The sequence below is a fragment of the Hyperolius riggenbachi genome, chromosome 2 (genome assembly GCF_040937935.1).
Source record: "Hyperolius riggenbachi isolate aHypRig1 chromosome 2, aHypRig1.pri, whole genome shotgun sequence".
NCBI classification, from domain to species: Eukaryota; Metazoa; Chordata; class Amphibia; order Anura; family Hyperoliidae; genus Hyperolius; species Hyperolius riggenbachi.
Window position 1 is genome coordinate 282,783,018 of NC_090647.1, and position 12,622 is coordinate 282,795,639.

The 12,622-nt window shown below is 48.4% G+C and overlaps 1 protein-coding gene across 1 annotated transcript in view; it reads right to left on the reverse strand.

Annotated features, from left to right (window-relative positions):
- Positions 1 to 11,257, reverse strand: part of NDUFS5 (NADH:ubiquinone oxidoreductase subunit S5) — a 35,769-nt gene extending 24,512 nt beyond the window's left edge. Inside the window, exon 1 of the mRNA XM_068268839.1 lies at positions 11,149 to 11,257. The gene's annotated coding sequence lies outside the window, so the exon portion shown is untranslated. The remainder of the gene's footprint in view (positions 1 to 11,148) is intronic.
- Between the last annotated feature and the right edge of the window lie 1,365 nt (positions 11,258 to 12,622).

Genomic DNA, 12,622 nt, shown 5'->3' on the forward strand with positions numbered 1-12,622 from the left:
TCTGAGTAATGGATGATTTGCCCATGACGTACCCGTTAGAGCTGAAATTGCGGAGATGTGACTCTTGATTGTGTAATATCCCAGTCCCTTTTCCAATCCCTTCTGGAGGAAGGCTAAGAGCTGGTGTGGTTGCGGTATTAGTGGGTCGAACTGTTCCGCCTGTGCAAACTCCTCGAATCTGTCCCAGACTCTTTTATAAGTTGAATTTGTCGTGGCCTTCCTGGCCTTTAACATAGTGTCTATTACTGAAGGGTTGCATCCTAACGATTCTAGCCTCTTCCCCTCAATACCCAGGGCATTAGATTCAATCTGCTGGGATCCAGGTGATTGATTACTCCCTGTTGTAGCAGATCGTTCTTGATTGGGAGGGGCAGAGGAGATCCTAACTTCAGCTCCCAGAGGAGTAGGAACCAGGGACGGTTCGGCCAATTGGGTATGATTGCAATCAGAGTTACCTTCTCTTTCAACAGTCTCGTGAGAAGTTGGGGAATAATCGGAGTCGGAGGAAAGGCGTAACCGATGTTGAATTTCCAGGGGGCCGTAATCGCACCTATGGCTATGGCTTGGCTGCATGGGTATCTGGCCATGAAGGTCTTGCATTTTGCGTTGGTTTGAGAAGCCATAAGGTCGATCTGAGGATAACCAAGTTGGCTGCACACCCAGAGAAAAACATTCTCGCACAGGCTCCATTCGCAGTTGTCCAATGTGTGTCGACTGAGATAGTCTGCCTTAAAGAGGAACTGTAACATGAAAAGATCCCCTGGGGGGTACTCACCTCGGGTGGGGGAAGCCTCCGGATCCTAATGAGGCTTCCCACGCCGTCCTCCATCCGTCAGGGGTCTCGCTGCAGCCCGCCGTGGAGTCCGGGCAGCGGTGACGTCAATATTTACCTTCCTGGCTCCTGCGCAGGCGCTCTGACGGCTGTCGGCTCCGAACTATACGGAAATACCCGATCGCCGTCGGGTCCGCTCTACTGCGCAGGCGCAAGTTTCCTGCGCCTGCGCAGTAGAGCGGACCCGAATGAGATCGGGTATTTCCGTGTAGTTCGGAATGGAAAGCCGCCACAGCGCCCCCGCTGGAGCCAGCAAAGGTAAATATTGAAATGACAGTCGGCACAGTCGCCGGCTGTTCGGAGGGCTGCGGCGAGACCCCCGTGGGACAGAGGACGGCGTGGGAAGCCTCATTAGGATCCGGAGGCTTCCCCCACCCGAGGTGAGTACCCCCCAGGGGATCTTTTGAATGTTACAGAGTCTCTTTAACGTTTTCCGACCCCGGAATGTAAAGTGCCTTGATGTTCCAGAGGTTTGCTTCTGCAAACTGGAAGATCCTTTCTGTCTCCAGTAATAATCTTCGACTCTTCGTCCCTCCTTGTCGTCAGATGTAGGATACTGCCGTATGATTGTCCATTCTGACAAGTACTGTTTTCCCCTGTATCAAGTCTTGAAAGGTTAGTAGTGACTGGTATGCTGCTCTCAGTTCGAGGATGTTTGCCGGTGTCGACGTTTGAGGTGTGGTCCATACTCCTTGTGCCGTGCGTTGTTGACAGAAAGCTCCCCATCCTTTCCTGCTGGCATCGGATGTAATCATGATCTGTTGGTTGGACTGGATGAGGTGGCCTCTCTTCAGATTGGCCTCTATCGACCACCACTGCAGACTGTGCTTCATTGTGGCTGTTATCCAAATTGACGGATTCATACTCCTCTTGTTCCATTGTTTGAGGAATCCAAATTGAAATGATCGAATATGCCATTGGGCCCATCTGACCATAGGTATGGTCGAAGTTAAGTATCTGATTTGGCTCAGGCACTGTCTTGCTGGAATCAAGCTTGCTAACTGTACTTGACGTATCTTCGCTCTCAGTATGGTTACTTTGTTCTCGGGTAACATTACAATGTTTTCCTAAGTCTTGATTAAGGCTCCGAGAAAAATCATCTGCTGTGTCGGTTCCATCTGACTTTTGGTTAGGTTGATTTTCCAACCAAAGTTTTGGAGCGTATCCACTAATATCTGTTTGTGTCGCAGCAGAGTGGGAACATCTTGTGATAGTAGGAGTAAGTCGTCTAAGTACTGATAAAGTCGTAGGTCTCTCAATCTCAACAGAGCGACTACGGCAAGGAGCATCTTTGAGAATGTCCGTGGCGCCGTACAAATCCCGAATGGGAGGCACGTTAACTGATAGTGTGCTGGGCCCACCGCGAATCTGAGGAATTTCTGGTACTTGGCATGGATGGGGACGTGCAAATACGCGTCCTCCAAGTTCACTGATAGCATCCAGTACGACTTCATCACAGACGCTGTTATGGTTTGTAGTGTCTCCATTTTGAATCTTCCTAACAAGATACGTTCGTTCAATTTCCTTAAATCGAGCACCGGTCGCCAATCTCCTGTCTTTTTGAGGACGAAAAATAATGGGGAATAAAATCCCCTGCCTCTTGACTCCTGTGGAACATGTATTATCGCCTTCTTTAATAATGGAGTCTAGGTATTGCGTTAGAATTGACCGTTTTTCCGTTACTGACGGGATTTTGGCTGGAGTGAAGGAATCCCTTGGAGGACCTTTCAAAAATTTCCATTTGTGTCCCCGAGTGATAGTCTTTATCACCCAAGGATTTGATATGTTGTCCGCCCATACTTGCCCGAACTGTCTGAGTCTTCACCCCCCCCCCACCGGACAAGTCTGGGCGGAGACACCATCAAAAGACTTTTGTGTCTGATTGGTGGACGTAGTGCATAGTCTAGTTGCTTTCGGCATGGACGTCTGGGGGTTTTGCCAGTTTCTACAGTATTCCCGACCAGGTCTATATGTACGATTGATTCTGTATTTCATTGTTGAAATCTAGTCTGTTGAGGAGTCTGCTTTCTTGGTTTCCGGTCCTATGGGATTAAACCTGATCTGCCTCCTGTCACTCTTTGAATTGCCGTGTCCATTTCCTTGCCAAATAGGTTTTCTCCATCAAAGGGAATTTTGCACCAGTCCTGGCGTGAAGCGGCATCGGCCGACCAGGCCTTCAGTCAAAGCGCTCTTTTCACCACTACTGAATGTACCATTGACCTCGCGGAACATCTTATTACATCCACCGCAGCCTCTCCCATGAAGTCCGCTGTGAGTTTTAGTTCATCAAGAGTTGCGATGATTGTCTCCCTATCTACATCATTCCTTAGATCCTCTTCGATATTGAGAGTCCAGGTCTTCAGGGCTTTCGCAATGGACGTCAGCGCTATTGCCGGTTTGGTTGCTCCTCCTCAAGACACGTATATCTTCTTTAGTTCTGAATCCATTTTGCGTTCCAATGCGTCCTTGAAGGAGGCTGCATTCTCTCTGGGTAATGTAGTTGGTTTCGCCAACCTTATCACCGACGCATCTACGATTGGGGAGTTATCCAGTTGCTTGGATTGATCCTCCTTCATTGGATATAATTTTGTTAAACGATTCGCAAGTGGCGCTTTCTTCTCTATTCTTTCCCATTCTTCCTTTATCACTTCGGCGATCTCGTCCATAAGCGGGAAAGGGGTCACCTTCTTCTTTAGATGGGAGTAATATTCCTTCTGTCTTTTAGGTTTCTCTACCCCTTCATCCTCTTCGATATCTTCCTATTGTATGGCCTCTCTGACGGAGAATACGAATGGTTCAACTAATGAGAAATCGAAATCTGCGGCAGTGAGATCATCTTCAATCATTAAAGGATACCACAGCCCACAGGCTGTGGTAAAATAAATGCAGCATGTGTAGGGGAAAAAAAAGGACATACTCACCGCTCCCCTCGCTCCCAGCCGCCGGGTCCCGCTCGTCTGCTACAGCTCCCGGTACCGGCCGACTCATCTGACCCCTGACCCGGACATACTGCACTGCGCATGCGCAGTATGTCCAATCATCTTCCCTTCTGCCGTCGCATCATGACGGCAGAAGATCGGACACTCCCCCGCCTCCTTCCTGCCCAGCGTGTGCGCTCCACTAATAAAGCTAGCGTGACATGCTAGCTGGAGTCACGCTGGGAGCGGCGATTTGGAGAGAGAGTGGAGGGGGAGTGAGTTGGGATGGACGGGAAGCGGGCACTTTCATAATAAGTGCCCGCTTCCCGTCCATCCCAACTCACTCCCCCTCCACTCTCTCTCCAAATCGCCGCTCCCAGCGTGACTCCAGCTAGCATGTCACGCTAGCTTTATTAGTGGAGCGCACACGCTGGGCAGGAAGGAGGCGGGGGAGTGTCCGATCTTCTGCCGTCATGATGCGACGGCAGAAGGGAAGATGATTGGACATACTGCGCATGCGCAGTGCAGTATGTCCGGGTCAGGGGTCAGATGAGTCGGCCGGTACCGGGAGCTGTAGCAGACGAGCGGGACCCGGCGGCTGGGAGCGAGGGGAGCGGTGAGTATGTCCTTTTTTTTCCCCTACACATGCTGCATTTATTTTACCACAGCCTGTGGGCTGTGGTATCCTTTAAGGGCTGTTGTGGAGGCTCAGCAGAGGTTGAAGGTTGTGCCGGAAGAGCTTCTATGTATTCTTTCATGGAATCTTGTACGGCCTGTTTAATCAGTTCTGAAACGTCCACAGGTGGTTGTTGAGGTTCCGCAGACATTTCTGTAAAGCACTGACTGCAAACAGTCTTCCCAGGCATAACAGGTCTGTTACAAGCCCAACATCCTCTTCTTTCTCTGCTGCGTGATCTTCTATATCTCCTTGGTGATCTACTCCTTTCACGGTAATGATGATGGGAAGGGCTCCGTCTGCGCGATCTCGATCTACTTCTTGATTTTTTGTTCTTATGATGATTCCTAGGACTGACCAAAAATACGTGTGTCAGTATTGCACTCAGCGTTGCGGGCTGTAACTTACCTAAGAAAGAGTCCCCTACCTTTTAGCCCGTGGCTGGTTTGATTGATGAGCAGAGCTATCCCTAGTTGCAGCAGAAGAAACAGAAACAGAGAAATAAGTAGAAGTAGCATATAGCATAGATATAGCACAGTAACAGCTGAATCTGGAGATCGGTAGAGATTAAATTGTACCTGTATGGGAGTGTAGTGTGCTCATTGCAGGCTGCTCTGAAACTGCCCTCCGGCGCTCCATCTCGTAGCCAGCGAGAGGCACGCCAAGATCTCATTTAAAGTTTTGTTGCCTTAGCTAACACCGCCTATGCTCGGTCTGGAGCCAATGCGGATCGCGGATTTAGTGCGGCGTCACCTCTCTCCGCCTATGCTCCGGCTGGAGCCAATGCGGATCGCTGACTTTAGCGCGGCGTCACCTCCGGTGGAAGTGACGTCGCCGGAAACCAGGGCGGAAGAGAAAGTAGAAGGATAGGCTTAGTGGAGCGCAGCCGGCGCGAAGAGTAGGTAATATAAATGTATAAGTGAAGTGCACCTCTAACATGCGGATGATACGAAACCCACATATATTTATATATGTCTTCAGCCTCAGTCCCAGACTTTTAGTCTGTGAAGGACGTAGCCAGCCTGAGCAAACCAGCAGGCACCCCCAAACTTATTATAGGATACAGGGGAAGCTGGCCCGAGGCCACCAGCACTAGCTGTATTTAACAGCAGGTAGGGGAGCAGAAAAGAAAAACCTTTAGCTCTAAGAATCCAATAAAAACCTGTTGTCCCTGAGGTGAGCTTCCGAGGAAAAAAGACTGAGGTGGGGGCGGAACTACAGCAAATTTATCAATTAAACGTCCTATGAGGTAGAGTGGGCGGGGCTTCTACCCATTTGTGTGTGATGACATAGCCATTGGGTAAAAGCATTAGGAGCAGAGACTCAAGTCTAATATTTGTTTCCAGTACAGGAAGAGTTAAGAAACTCCAGTTATCTATGCAAATAGCCATTGAGCTCTGCAACTTTCAGAGAGCTGTGACTTCTGATTAGGTTATCTCAACTGTATTGCGCTTTTCTTTTGCAGAAAACAGTTCAGGACAGGGCAAAATGATGCAATGTTATAAAAAAAAAAAGCTGTATAACGAAACAAAAATATGAGAATATTTTTTTTTTGCTACCAATGTTCTAGAAATTACCCCTACTACACAACCAATTCACGATATCATAATTTTTTTTCCGCTTCAGTGTCTTAAAGTAAACAGGAGACACAGACGACAAAAGATTTGATACTTACCCGGGACTTCTTCCAGCCCCATAAGCATGTCTGAGTCCCTCGCCGTCCTCCTGCGCACCTCCATTCAGCCGCAATCAGCCCCAGCAACTGGCTCAGTCGCGTCAGTCAGGGTCTTCTATGCCAGTGATGATCACCGGATGAAATCCGAATAGGTTTTATTCAGATTTCATTCAGGTAATTAAAGCACCTGTGGGGGGTTAAACTTAACATCTTCCTTTATCCGTTCCACGGCCCCTCCCACACTGCGTTCCAAGCCACAGTCTAGTGATTACAAACACTTCCTCCTTTCGAGTTGAAGGAGGAAGTGTTTGTAGTCACGTGACGCACTAAGAACGCAGCGTGGGAGGCGCCATGGGACGGATTAAAGAAGATGCCTGCTGGGTAAGTTTAACCCACCCAGCAGAAACAGTGATGGTCACCGGATGAAATCCGAATAGGTTTTATTCGGATTTCATCCAGGTAATTAAAGCACCTGTCCGGACAGGTGCTTTAATTACCTGGATGAAATCCGAATAAAACCTATTCGGACTTCATCCGGTGACCATCACTGTTTCTGCACATCGTTGTAAGCATCACTGGTACACTTTAAAGGACAGGTGCAAGCAACAATAAAAAAAACACAAACGCACACACAAAAAAAACCCCCACACACACAAAAAAAAAAACCCCACGATCTACTTACCTGGGGCTTCCACCAGCCCCTGGCAGCCTATCTGTCCCTTGCTGCAGCTCCGGTGTCCCGGGATCGGGATCCCCTCCGTTGCAGATGCAGACTTCGCCAGGTCGCCATCTTCTGCGCCTGTGCAAGCACACGGTCGTGCCACTCATGCTCACGTGGCCTGGAGCATACTGCGCAGAATGCTACAGGCCATGTGAGCACAATCACGAGCAGCATGGCCACACACTCGCACAGAAGATGCCGACCTGGCCAAGTCTGCAACGGAGGGGAACCTGGGACACCGGAGCTGTGACGAGGCACAGATAGGCTGCCAGGAGCTGGGGGAAGCCCCAGATATAAGTAGATCTTGTTTTTTTTTCTCGCACCTGTCGTTTAAGGGGAAAAAACGTGATCCTGTGGAATGCGAACCAGTTAACCACTTCCATACCAGCAGAGTCTGCCCCCTTAAAGACCAGAGACTGCTGGTACAGTAAAACACCATCTGCTGAAAGGCTTTATGGAGATGAAGATTTCATTTTACAGCACGACTTGGCACCTGCTCACAGTGCCAAAACCACTGGTAAATGGTTTATTGACCATGGTATTACTGTGCTCAATTGGCCTGCCAACTCTCCTAACCTGAACCCCATAGAGAATCTGTGGGATATTGTGAGGAGAAAGTTGAGAGACGCAAGACCCAACACTCTGGATAGGAAATTTGGGTTTTCATGAGCTGTATGCCAAAATCATCAATAAAAAAACAATAAAATGCTTGAACTATTTCAGTTGTGTGTAAGGGAATCTAAAATATATGAAAGTACTATGTTTATCAGTACATTACAGAAAATAATGAACTTTATCACAATATGCTAATTTTTTGAGAAGATCCTGTATTTAGAGAGTTTAGCATGTTTAATTCCCCCTCATTTGTGTCTAATCACAAGTTGTAACTTGATCTCTCCCCTGTGTCACATGACTGCCACGGCAGAGATGGCAAATAAGCTCATTTGAAAGCACAGGAAGTTAACAATATATCTGCTTCCATAATTCAGGAAGTAGAAACCGTGCAGATTTATAGCAGGATTTGTATCAGCTGTAACAAAGAAATATGTTTCTTTAAGGGTTATTATGCTGTTGAGTATCTTTAAGAGCAAAGAGGATGTTATGAGTTCAGGTTCGCTTTCAATTTTTTCAGTGTTTAAATACAGTAGTGTAGCTGAAAAGCTTGGGGCCCTAGTGCGAGTTTTACATGGGGCCCCAAGCACTCTATTGATATGAACCCCTAAAACCTACCAAAGAGTTTCAGAGCCAGGGAGGTGTAATCAGATTAAAAAATGTTTAAAGGACTTACGAGCTGAATGATATAAAAAAAAAAAAAAAAAAAAAAAAGTTTAGTACCGGTGTCTATTTTGAATCTACGGAGGACGCCATCCGCGCCCTCCGTTTAATTCCGCTGGGTCCCCGGTCTGCTACTGGCCCTGGTCGGCTCCCCGACCCCACCGCCCGGGTCGGGCTCTCATTCCTCAAGTAACATGGCCGACGGAGCTTGCCTTGGCTGGGCAGTCCACATACGCTAGTGCGGCTATGCAGCTCTAGTGCGCAGCGTCCTCGCTACAGGCTGTCTGTTGTGCGTGGATCGGGGGGGGGGTCCTAGAGCTGCGCAGATGCACTCACGTCTAAGCTTCGCCAGCTATGTTACTGGAGCAATGAGAGCCCTACCCGGGGCCAGTAGCAGAGCAGGGACCGGACATAATTAAACGGGGGCGCGAATGGCTTCCCCCATAGATTCAAAATAGCCACAGGTACTAAACTTTTTTTTATACCATTCAGCTCGTAAGGCCCCGTTCACACTTGCGGTTGTCTGCCAAACGGACCAGATGACCTGACCGGATCCGGACCGGATCCGGATCGGAACCGTACGGTTCTGATCCGGATCCGATCCGGATCCGGTCAGGTTGCATCAGGTGTTCATCAGGATGCGATCCGGATCAGTTTGGCAAAAGTTACGTAAAAAACAAAAAAAATGTTGGGGTCTGGGAGGTCAGCAGAAGGGGGACCTGTGGAATCAGGCCCTCCGCTGTTTAGCACTCACCTCCACCTCCAACATGCTGCGAACATCTCCAGCTCGTGCTGCTCCACTCCAAAATGCTTGCCCATGTGTCCCCGATCCAATATCGCCGCAACAATCCTCATAGGAAGTGGGGTAGAACATCCGGATTTTTAGCCAGTGTGTTGTGCGCTATCCGGTTCTCATTGATTTGTATTGGCCGGATGGTGCAGTCCGGCTCCGCCCCGGATACGGCTGCCGGAGGAGCCGGACCAAAAAATAGCGCATGTTGGAACGGACGCCGGAGTCCGGATCCGGTCCGGCTCCGGTCCGGATGAAACGGACGCATGTGAACGGTGGCATAGACTTACATTGCTATGCCGTGCGTCCGTTTCGTCCGTTCCGCATGCGGTGCGGCTCCGGCACGGCGATTCCGGATAGCCACCGCTAATGTGAACCGGGCCTAAGTCTTACCACTATTCAATGTAAATACAGAGGTGTTCATTACCAGCATAGCACCAATAAAAAGATAGTAAGATAAAAGAGAGGCAGAGGCGGGACAAAGTCATCTAGCACCCAAGGCTGACACACCAAAGTGCGCCCCTCCATCCCTCCCACCACACACTGATTGCTATTAGACTAATGCTGGGCATACACGGCGAGGTGCGCTGTTATCAATCGAGCCGCTGATGGCTCGATTGATAATATCCGACAGGTCCGATGACCTGCCGGATAGATTCCCCGCTCGATCCCCGCACACGCACGGACGACCGGCGGGTGTCAATCCGGCGGCTAATCGGCCACCAGATCTTCCCGTGTATGCCCAGCATAAGAGGTGCCCCAGGGCCCCCAACACCTTAATCTCTAGTTATCTGGCTTCCAATCACTGCCATGTATCCCCTTTTTCTTGTTTTGCTCTGTTTCAAATGCAATAGGTACAGTGACCAGATTTTTCTTGGCTCAACCTGGGACGGAGGTGGTGTGTGTGTGTGTGCGGGGGTTGCACGCTGCGCCAAAAAATGGGCGTGTCCATGATCACAGTAGGAAAATGGATGTGTCCATGACATGGTGTGTACGGAGTGAACTGTAATGTAACTGAGGCAGTGGGCCAGTGTTTCCTCCCAAAACACAGATAGGCAAAGTGATCCTAAAGGTAATTAGGCAATGTTCCCCAGACACATAAGAAAAAGCAGTGTTCCCACAATGATGTGGTGAAATGGGAGATTTGCATCATGGATGTCAGTCCATGACATGACTATTTAGTCTGTAAAGTGCTGCAGAAGATGCAAGTGCTACATAAATACATAATGATATGGCGGGACATTAGACTTTGACTATGGCTGGGATTGGATTGTAAGCTCCACCAAGGACATGACTACATTCTCTGTCAAGTGCTGCAGTAGACGTCAGTGCTATATAAATACATAATAATATCGTAGGACATGAGATTATGACTATGGTGGGATTAGATTGTGCGTGAAATCTGCAGAAGCTGCTGATGCTACAGTATTAGCATACCATTTAATAATCATGAGCCCCCAAAATGCCAAATGCTGCAACAGTAACCCCAAAGTAGCAAATGCTGTCTCTATGACCATCAAATAATAACTGCAGCAACTGTTACCTCTGACACAGGAACTGTAATAACCGCTACCGCTGACAAATGAAATGCAACTACTGTTACCTCTGACACATGAAATGCATCAGAAAACGATTACTCCGACTCCGCAAATGGTAAATGAGGCAAACATTACCTCATGCGGCCAGAGTCCCACGCCTGGGACACCCAGCGGCCAAAAGTGGGACATAACCTGGGACACATTGAGTGAGTTGTGTGCCCCGTCCTACACTACGCCCTGAGGCTAGAGCCTCTCTTGCCTCTGCCCTGGAAAGACAGCCCCTCTGGTCCAGGGGCCCAGGTGTGGTCCCAAGCTCTGCATCCCCTATTGCTAGCCTCTGTTTAAATACATCTACCTAGATTTGTACATGAGTCCTAAAACAGGGACTTTAGTTAGTTGGGAGCTATGCTACATTAAATTCTCACATGTACTAAATCGGCCTCAGAATCCGGTGGCAATATTCCACGTGCAGGGTTTCATGTCAAAGCAATAGCAATGTCTCAATCACCGGTTATTACTACAGCTGAAGATCACTGCCCTGGTCAGTCATGACAGACGCACTGCAAGAATGGCATGAGCACCACAGGCACACAACAGCGACTACATCCCCTTGTAAGCACGGCCAGCATCATACTGGCCAGACGGGAGAACATGACAGTGTCGCGAATGCCGACCTGTAAATTAATTCTATCACCATATGTCATAGATAACATTTTTTTTCACCTGCAGCTTTTCCAAATGTCCTCTATTCCACTTCAGTCACGACACAGGAAGCCGTAAACCACTTTCTATGCGATAGCTTCAGTAGCGGCCATCTTTGTAATGGGCACAGAAGGAAAAATACAATTAAACTCCAAATTACACTTTGCTCTGCAGCTTTGAAATTGAAAATATTCTTCTATTATTTTTTTATATAAACTATTGCATTATTCAGGTAAAATTAACGACCCCTGGGGACTGACAAACCTACTTTCCTGACAGCTTACAATTAACTTTAGCGACCTCTGCTGCTAGGAGGACCCTTCAGCTTTAGAAGACGTCAAGAAATAACAGAGCTGATCATATGTACATTATACAGTATATACACTAACGTGAACTTTTGCCTGTTTGCATTCCTCTATCTGTGCAAATTGCAACATAATATTATTTCCCCAATTGAAATTGAGACTCTTCATGATGTTTTAGGTGATTACTTATGCCCCTTCAACACTTGCTGCATTATTTTGCGGTGCGATTATTCTACAATCCCACCACAACGGTTCCAAACTGTCGCACTGCATGTTGCGGCTGCGGGGCGACCATACAGTGAGGCGTACAGTTTGCCTCACTGACAATGTAACCGCGCTTGCAGTATTGTTGATGCCCTGCATGCAGTGCGTTGCTGTGTCAGGACCCGCCACGCTAAAATCAATGTGATAGCCCTATAGGGCTATCATTGCTTCTGTGGCAATACTGTGCGCCGCAACGGTGCATGTGTGATAGGAGCCTAAATATCATGTTCCATACAGTGAGGCATACAGTACAATGAAACTATGCCTCACTGACCATGTAAACATGCTCTCCCCTGTGCTCCCTACCCCACACCCACAGACTTGAGTGCACTGTTCCCTCCCCCCCAGTATTAGGTATTCCCTGGTATAAGTAGCGACATATGACCCACAGTATAGGTAGCCCATAAGGGCCCGTTTCCAGTACGTACAGATTCGCAGTGTTTCCCCACATATGAAATGCATGGGGAAACACTGCCAATCTTTTCAGTGACTTCAGGCCGATCTTCATTGACCAAAGTGCGATCTGGACAGCATGCTGCAGCCAAATCACTATAGCCATGCATTGCACAACTTAACAATGCGGGCAGAGTTCACACAGCAGAATAGGAGCCGTGGCCGAATCGGAAACGTCCGTGGCTCCCAGTTGAAATGTACTCTATATGCAGGTTGCCAGAAGTAGCACACAGTAGTTTGTAGCCAGAGGGCCGTCCTGTATTAGGTAGCCAAATGTAGCCTCCTTCCAGTATTAGGTAGCCAGATGTGACCCCTAGTATAGGTAACTAGAGGACCACCCGATATTCGGGTGCCCTCCTCCACCCCCCGATTTGAAATGATAGCACAGCACCTGACAATTTACTCTGCTTCATTTAATGTTCTCACATGACATGCTGCAGCTCAACTCAATAGCACGCTGGCTGGCTGTGAGT